This window comes from Chanodichthys erythropterus, chromosome 6 (assembly GCF_024489055.1).
Source record: "Chanodichthys erythropterus isolate Z2021 chromosome 6, ASM2448905v1, whole genome shotgun sequence".
Taxonomy (NCBI): Eukaryota; Metazoa; Chordata; class Actinopteri; order Cypriniformes; family Xenocyprididae; genus Chanodichthys; species Chanodichthys erythropterus.
The window spans coordinates 22,811,723-22,821,242 of NC_090226.1; the positions used below are offsets into that span (position 1 = coordinate 22,811,723).

A 9,520-nucleotide genomic window follows, 5' to 3' on the forward strand; every position below is an offset into this window, starting at 1 on the left:
AGGCTGATGGCTGAGTTTTCAGCCCACAGGGCTAATGCTGCATCAGGCACTGATGTGTCTTGGACATTTATGGCAGTCATGATTCGTAGGGAACCTGAGTCTGACACTTGCAATGAGCGGAGAAATGGGTCTTGGTTCTTGTTGCTTCAAGTGGAACTTGCTCTTGGCTTTGAACTTGCATCGTCAGTCAGTGAATGGGGGGCGGTGTTTGTGACTTGACACTGTAATTCATTCGAGTTTACTGACTGGAGGGGCAGAGGCTCACGGACTTGCGTCCATATCTTCAGATGTTTGAAGTCTACTAAGGGTTCAAAGTGGTTAAACAGGTCTTTCCCAATGAGGAGAGGATATGTGTTGAGTGGTGAGACGTATACTGGGTGAACAAGATTCATCGGTCCCACAGTTAGGTGAATTGGAGCCACATGTTTTAGTTGTAGGCCTGTGTGTGAATATGCTTGAAGGTTTAGCTCACACCTTTGAAGTTTAAAGGTTCCGTCAGACCTCTTTGTTCTGTTTTGGACTTCTTCAAGGAGTTCTGTTGACATTAGGGTGATATCTGCTTCAGTGTTGAGGAGGGTTTCGACCTTGGTGTGTTGTTCGATGATAACAGAGAGGTAAAACTTTCTTGCTATACTTTTCTCGATGAGATCACCCAGGAGTTGGGGGACTGGAGTTTGGGATGAGAGAGGTAGAATGTCAGAATTTATTTTGTTTTTTTCAGTGGAGTGGCAGATGACCAAGACAGCACTTTCAGGAACTGGAGTGGTTTCGACAGCAGGTTTTTGTTGGATGCTGCTGTGATCTGACCCATCAGGTGTTGGATCAGTTTCTGGATTCAGTTTTGCAGAATGTTCAGGTGGGACTTCTTGTCCATTTGAAGATATGGTGCTTATGGTTCTCTGGGAGAGAGGTGAGGTGCTGTTCTCTGGGGTATGTTGAGTCAGGTGTTCACTGCCATCTCGTCCAGCTGCTAGTCAGGATGAATCTGGTTTCACTTTCTCTTCCCACTTCCGGTTGTCCTCCTTTCGTTGGAAGAACTCTTTCATCATCATTTTCATCAGCTCTTGAGAGTCGAAACAAGATGAAGTCTTTTGTTCTGGCATGGATTCATTTTGAGCTCTGTCAGCTTTGAATCTTTGTGAGTTTTTTCGTCAATTCCTTAGATTGGTTGCTCGAGGGTGTGTTTGTCATTTTCCCTTGGAGGGTCTATTGGATTCCCATGAGCTTTTCCCTCTGGGGTTTCCAAACGAGCTTGTCTGATTTCAGGTTTTCTCCCAATGACTCTCATGAGGTCTTGATCGGTTCCATGAATTTTCCCAGTGATGTCCAGGTGAGCGTTGTCATCCTTGTGGTCCATCCCAGCGGTTGTCTCTCTGTTTAGGTCGAGTATCAACGTGGGAGTCCCACTCTCTGTTGGACGAGGATGCATTCCACTCTTTGGGTGTCGGCTTGGCAAGGTCTTGACGCTGGGTGCCCTCTAGGGCCAGCCCTTGACTTTGTGTGTTGAAGTCAAGAACTGTGGTGGTTTTGGTGCCCTTTTCTAAGGCCATCTTCTGTTTGCAGTAAGCTTTGTGCGCCAAGTCTCTTAACTGTTGAGCACTCATTGTGCGTGGACAGGCAAGGACGCCAAGATGGTGGCTCACCCCAGGATGGAGGTTTCTTAGGAAGAGAGTTTTGAAGTTCAATTCCTCCTCCATATTCTGTTCGTTGCGAGAACCGAAGTACGCTAGCCTGAGTCGGCTATAGAAGACTTGAGGGGATTCGTGTCGACCTTGTTTTGTTTCCAGGGTGGCCACTAGTCTTTGTTCTGACTCAGGGTCGGCGAACTCTTTAATGAGAGCTTCTCGGAGCAGGTGGTAATCAGTCTTTGTGTGGGCAGGCTGCCGGTCCAGGAAGCTGCGCACTTCAGAGCTGGATGTGGCTCTGTGCAAATAAAGTCAATCTTTGTCAGTGACATTGGGTCTCATTTCCAGATGGAAGTCAATATCTTGCAGATAACTCTGAACATTTGGACTACCTGGCACATTTGGAATGAATTTGTCAATGTTTCTGGTGAGCTTGTCAAGGTCTCTGAGGTCCAAGCCATGAGATGATCTGTGGCTGGCTGGAGCAAGTGGCTTAGCTTAGTGGGGAGGTAGGATTCTTCAGAAGGAGCTGGTTTTAGCACTGCCCCCTTCTGATCATGTGCCAGTCGAGGAACAGGGGAGCCGGTCCTACTTGGAAAAGGTGAAGTCGGTGTCCGACGTGTTTTTGACAGCTCACAGCGCAATTCATATGCGTGCTTGAGTTCCTCTTTAATATTGTCGGAATCTTCTTTGATGTAGTCGAGCTGTTGTTTTAGGCAGCTGACCTCATTTCTTGACTCATTCAGGTGAGTTTCGAGAGCTTTAATTTGGCTGTTCTTGTCTCTGAAGTCAGCCTTTGCTTTTTCCAGTAGCTGTTCTGCGTACTGTAGCTTGTTGGAGAAATCAGCGTAGTCTGCTCTGCCTCATTCCATTTCTTGCGTAGTAGCTGCTAGGGTCTCTTTTAGCCTGTTGATCTCCTCTTCGGCGACTTGTTCCACTTCATCAGGCCCTTCTTGTCGTTCCTGAGCCTCCAGCTATTCAATGCGTCGTTGTGCGCGTGTCAGCTTCTGTTGCCGATGAGTGGATTGCCTGTCGCTCAGTTTGAGGATGGCGATGAGTGTGTGACTTTAGGAACCGGTGATTTTGGCTAGTTCTTTGTGACTGTAGCTCTGGCTTGGGTCTTGTTTCATGAGGCTTGTTATGTTGTCATCCAGCTGGACCTGTGTCTGATGCTTTAGTGTTTCAGCGGCCTTAGGTAGGAGGCTGTCTGTTACAACACTTAGCCAGGTCTCCAGATCCTCCCAGTGTCCAGCAGGGTCTGTTGTGCGAGACATGTTTGGCACCGTGAGGGAGATCTAAACCTGAAACTGACACAGACCTGAAGAAAAGAACAAAACAAAACAAACAAGCAGGGCAAATCAAAGGTGTAAGGGTGCAATGTCAAGTGTGGGCTAATGGGAATGAGTAATGAGTGTGTAAATGTGCAGGTAAGACTGGTTCTCGACTACGGTCCTCTCGTGGATGTGCTTCTAACTCGGAGTCTCTGCGGAAGGAATCAGTAAGCACACACAGGTAGCACAGCTAGAGAAGAGCAGAAGAAAAGAAGAACACGAGACAACAGAATAGAATTTAGCAAAGAGCAGAATAATAATTGGGGTGCTTCCAGTTTCCCTATAAAATGAAGTTTCTGTCTTTAACACTATTTGCAGAATGAGTTTTGTAAAATTTAATTTAGAAGGATGGTTCTAGACAGGGGTTTGGAAAAACATTTCAAAGCACCAGGACTGTGATTGTTATTAAAATTCCCTTCGGGGTGAAAGAAAAACTATAACAATGACAGTATTGGTTTCTCAGCTAGTAGGATTGACAACCATGCACCACTTAAAGCGTTTCTAGACACGTGTTTGGGGTTTATGGATGCCTACCAGTCTCCTTGTCAACCTGCTTGAGCCTAGGCTGGGTAGGATAACAGGATGAGGAGGGAAGGTAAAGTGAGTGTCATACTATTTTAAAAGAAGTGTTCAATTTCCCCAAATATTTGTTAAATATTTCTTAAACACTATGTTTTTATGACTTTCACAGGTACGAATCCAAAAACCAGCAGCAGTAGTCAAACCAGAAGAGGACAGCTGAGAGAGAGAGAGTGAGAGAGAAAGAAAGAGAGTGAAGTTTTCTCCCAAAGTTTGGAAAAATTACAGAGTGGTGGTGCTGGGGAGTCACTAAAACCAGAAGTTAACTGACCCAAGTATTGAGGAAGACCCCAAATTTACCTAAAAATAAATTAATTAAATCAAAGACTAAGGGAGTGACAGTCTGAGACTAACTTTATTTTAAATAAAATTTGAATTCAAATTTGGAAATTATAGTTGTGAATTAAAATTGTAATGGGCTCAGCATTAAACATTGAGAGCAATTATAATCTAATTAGGGAAGCCCAAACCTAATTACTGACTAATGAAATTAAAATTTCAAAGCAATAATGATTAGTTAATGATTAAAATTTACAAATGTTTGTAAGCAACTACCATTAAATTAATCCACAAATATCCATACCATATGAAAGATAGACTGCAACTGATTATGAAATTGATTTACAATTAAAATTGAAATTGAATTAAAATTCCCAATCAAAAATTCATATTCCCAGATGTCATTAAAATCAATAAGAGCAGTTACAACTAACAGGAAATGTCATTAAAAGTAATCAGGACGATTGCTAATTACTAAAACAAAACAATGTTTAACTGACAAGAGTAAATTTAGGAGAGAGAACTCTTAAACAAATTATATTAAGAACCAGGTTTATTAATTTTAACACAAAATGCTATGCTAGCCACTAGCCCTTTAACAATGCTACTAGCTTTACATAGACCGTAATGCAACTGCGCTAGTTTTAGCTAGCTCAGCTTATGCTAGGCTTTGTTTACACACAGTTAAATATGGCGCTGGCAGACTGCGCATGCACACTTAAAGGTTGTCCTGCAAAAGATTTCTTCCGGGATACAGCTGTCACTGTCGTGGTGACAGTGACGCACAACAAAGAATACCCTTGTTCTATACTCTATGCACACAGATAACAAACAACAAAAGCACAATAATTATTGAACTGACAGCGCAGTTCACATTCACAATGAACCATTCAGCTTCTCATGTTTCAGAGCTGAACAACCCCCACACGTTAGAGTAAGGCACATTAATCCACAGATTTTTCTGTAATTAATAATAGTAACGTTACTGAGATGTTGGCGATCTGAATTATTCATGTCAGTCTCTGGACACGCAACAACATGCAGGATTTACTGCAACAAATTACTTGATCAAGAATGTTCAAAATAATCCCATTCAAGTCAAACTCAGACACGCACAGTGTTTACCAGTATTAATATCTCATCTCACGAATGAGCGGATTTAGGCGGCACAACAACTCAAGTTCAGATTTCATTCATCCACCGCGCCTTATGTGCAATCATTGTTAAGACAATCAAAAGCCTTGTTTATGTCTCTAATCTATCTTCTGCATCAATAGAAAAGATACAATCACACAAGTTACTTGTTTTGTGTACAAATTATATTAAACTGCCCGCATTCTCCACCAAATAATATATGTAGGACTTTGCCTATTTATTAGTGAAGTGATTAATTGTGAAGATGGGTAATTAAAGTACAGGGAATAAGAATCGAATCCACTGTTATTGATTCACTGTAAATTATTCAGAATTAATATTTAACACTTCATCAATTATTCTTCCAGCGAAAAATTGAGGTTAAAGTATTTTACCAATTCTGGATAAAATATTATTCTGTGGCCAACAGTAACAATATTTTATTGTGATTATTTTAAGCAATAGGTAACTTGATCTTTTAAGTTTAAGACAGTAATCTGATGCACAGCACAATAAACTTGTATATGTAAAAATCCAAACAAGCTTTATTGACTACTTCTAATGATTACAAGAAACTAAGGCTAAACACACACACATACATGCACACACATTCGCGGAGTTGATATGAGCTATGAAAAGTCCCAAGTTTAGTGCTAATTGTTTTGCGGTGACATCTCTCGGGGAAGCCCTTCGTTGGGTTGCACAGAAGCTTTGAAGGAAGTTGCCGGCTGGTGAAACGCGCTGTTCTGAGCAGCTGTCTTCTTTAGAGACTTTGGTCAGATAGTTCACGGAGTGTTTCAGAGTTCTGGATGTGACGTCTTTTGGGTGAGAAGTATCAAGCTGCGCGGCTCGTGGATGAAGATAGTCAGCGACTGTTAGATGTCCATGGGACAAAGCAGCTGTGGCACTTTAGATGTAAAGTTCAGCCATGGTCAAAGCTAGGTTCTTCAACTTCTTCTTTTCAGCATAACCCAAGCAACTTTTCAGCCGTGGTCAAAGTATTGGTGCTTCAATGACTAGCTATTTTGGACAGCATAGTTTTAAAGGAGAAAGTTGGCTCCATCCTTCAGATGCAATCCTCCAATGAGACTTTGCTACGGAGCTTAGACATCGCTTTCTTAATATCTTCCTGATACTGAATTTCAATGTTTCATTCACACAGAAATACAGAGAATTATAAATCCTGTATTTAGAATTCAAACATGACACACTTCTTACACACATATTACTAGACTGACCTAATTAAAACAATGATTACAAGAGAAAGAAAATGCATACGGGAATACAAACATATAATGCATTGACCCCAACATGTTAGTAATCACATCATAGCATGTGTTATTCTGGATATAGTTAATATTTTAAATGATCGACAATTGTCCTTTTGAGATTAAAGATTGAATTCTTAAGCAGAGTTTAAACAGTGACCGGAGTCAAAGTGACTGGGTCAAAAGGGATTCCTAATCAGGGTATGTCTGTGAGGATCCGTTGTGCTTTTAGGTCCGTTAATTAATGTTTCCTGTTCCATCCGATAATAAAAAAGGGTTTTGTGAGAGAATCAATAAATTTGACATGATCAGACCCCACGGTTTTGATTAGCTTACTTTTGATGAGCTCAAGACAGGGTTCTTTGTTCATCATTCCTGTTAAGACTGGGGGTTTTGGGGTCAGGAAATGGACCTGTTGGTCAAAATGAAGCTTTGTTTGGTCAGTGCTTGGTTGATGGAGTCATTTGGCAAGTCCTGTTGAACGATGCCCTACAAGTACTCACAATGCCACATACAGCCCCCTCAAGGACTGAGCATGCATGCTCCATGGCCAGGCTAATAACGCACATATCGTGCACCAAATCAAAATGCTTGGTCGGTGGTCATCTCCTTCGACTCCTTCGAAACCTACATTAGATCAAATTTTTCCACATCAGACAAGCCCATTAAACTCTCACATCCACATACTCACAGACCATGTTCCCACCATTATAGAGCTCATTGCTTCCCTACCTCCACATGGCTTGTGTCCATCTGGATGCAGTGAACGTCCCCCATTCAAATATGTGTGAGCTACCATGCCTGGCATGGACTACCCCATTTGAATCACAGTAAGGGCTCTCTTGTTCAAATGCAATGTGGGCTATGCCATTTGATTGCAGTGTGAACTTTTCCCATTCATATACACTGTATTGCCAAAAGGTTTGGGATGTCTTCCTTTATGTGCACATGAACTTTAATGACATCCCATTCTTAATCCGCAGGGTTTAACCCTTTGAGCGGTACGGTCCCACATATGGGATTTTTATTTCAGTGCCCCTGGGCGTACGGTACCACATATGGGATTTCGAACGTTCAGCGACGTCACATAACTGCCAGATTCAAACTGTGCTTTCGCGCTCTGGCTACAAGACGGACGCGTGCAGCTCTTGTCATATATCACAGCTATGCAGTGTTTTCAGGCATATAATGTTTATTTTAAGGTTTCAGACATTTAAATATGCATAAGCACCATTAAAACAATACATTAAGCGTTTATAATTTACACATTGATGTCCGACATCAGTGGAAGCAGCAATAACAAATATAATTTGGCGACATTTTTTCATATCAGACACACAAAATGGGCCTAAGTAACTATAAAGTTTACTCTATTATCCTTCCAGTTCACCAGCCACTTACTTGCATATATTTCGGAAGAAAATTATGAATTAACCTGCTGTAAATCCGACTGACAGGACTCTTGTGAACTGCAGCGCAAACTAAGATGGCGGCGCCCATCTCGCATTATAGATCAAGATAAAGATCATTTATAAAAGTTTTAAAACGACAAAGCACACTCACTTACACATAATTGAGAATCAGAATATCAGATAGTTGATGACATGGTAAGCAATTTTGCGAATATTTTAAATAAAAAAGGAAAAACTAAATAATAGCGATCCATCTGTCATACAGTGTTATTGTTGCTGCATTCAGCGCTCATGACACGCAAAACGCGTCGCTATGGAAACATTAAAGGCGAACGTTCTAAAATAACGGTCGCCTTAAAAAAACTCACTCTGGGGGGACAGTTAGAATATTTTAAACTCACGATCGAAAGGGTTAATGTGGAGTTGTGTCCACTAATATGGATAGTGTATATTGGGAGCTCTCCCTTTCGAATCACGGTGTGAGCTCTCCCATTTGAATTGCAGTGTAAGCTCTATGTTCAGGCACAGAAAAGGCTTTCCCTTTCTGAATTGCAGCTTGATCCTCCATGTTCTTGACCATGTAGGCTCTCCCGTTCAGACCATAGTGTGGGCCCTCCTATCTGAACAGCGGATTCATTAAGTCACATATTCATTAAAAGTAACTTTGTTCTTGTTGGATAATCAGTCTAACAAATATTTGTTTAATTATATGGTAAACTTTGTTATTCATTTAGGGTATTTAGTTTCAGGCACATTCCTAACAGTTTTCTGTATGTTTTACAAAAAACAAACAACAACAACAACAACAACATCTTACTTGTATTTAAACAGATATTCAATGTGATAAAGCTTCAATGTATGGTTGATAGTTACAAGATGGTAGATGAACTGCTTTAAATTATGAATAAAGTCTTGGTCTTGTTTGACCATCTGAGTTGATTTCCACAGGAACATAAGAAGAAAAACAAAGAGAGAAAAAAAAAAAAATAATTTCACTGACAGACAAGCACATTATCAAGAACAAAATAAGCATTCCCTAGTGGCTGGTTTGTTCATTTTTATGGTCAGATGACTGGAGAATAGGTTTTGCTGGTTTGACAGGTTTGTTGCACAGAATGTGAGTCTAAAGGGAGAAATTACTCCAGTATGTTGGATCTCAATTGTACCAGCTCAGCACAGAGCAAATCTCCAGTTAATCCTGACAGGACAGGAAAGCTTCCATAGACAGCTCTATACCACACTGCTCACTACACCAGCGCTACACACACCAATACCCGCACATATAAGTGCAATCGCCAACACACCTACAGACACATACACAGCTTAAGGAGAAATCGCTGAGTCTGCCACCCTAGCCACTTGTCAGTGATTCTGGTGAAGTAGCAGCGACATATGTCTATGTTTGTTGTACCCCTGTCATCCTTTACTAAAGAAGGCCAGTGGACCAGGCAGCAGCAGAAAGACACACTACATACATTAAAGCAAATATGTTCAATGAAACATGCAAATTTCACTACAAAATTAATATTTAACGGGGGATTAATATTTATATGGGCATATTTATTGTTGGGATTTTCATTTTGGCATTATAGTGGTATCAAGGAAGATCTGGTTGTGTATATTTTTATGTTACATTCTATTTTGTTTGAGTGTGTGTGTGTGGTTCAAGTATTCCCCAGACTGTGGAAACCAAACGTCCCTGAAGTGCTGAAGTGAATCTTCTTACTGACAAGTGTATGGATTAAGAGGGGCGATCTAGACGACAAAATGTGCGAATAGCTGGACTGAAAGAAGGATCTGAGAGGGGCAAAGAAATCAGCACATTTGTTTCAGAACTTTTGAAATGTGCGCTGTCACTAGAAGATTGTTGTAACGGAGGTTCTTGTGTAATG

The 9,520-nt window shown here is 41.0% G+C and overlaps 1 pseudogene; it reads right to left on the reverse strand.

Moving 5' to 3' along the window:
• Positions 1 to 974: 974 nt before the first annotated feature.
• LOC137021321 (ELKS/Rab6-interacting/CAST family member 1-like) lies at positions 975 to 2,899 on the reverse strand (annotated as a pseudogene).
• Positions 2,900 to 9,520: the final 6,621 nt, after the last annotated feature.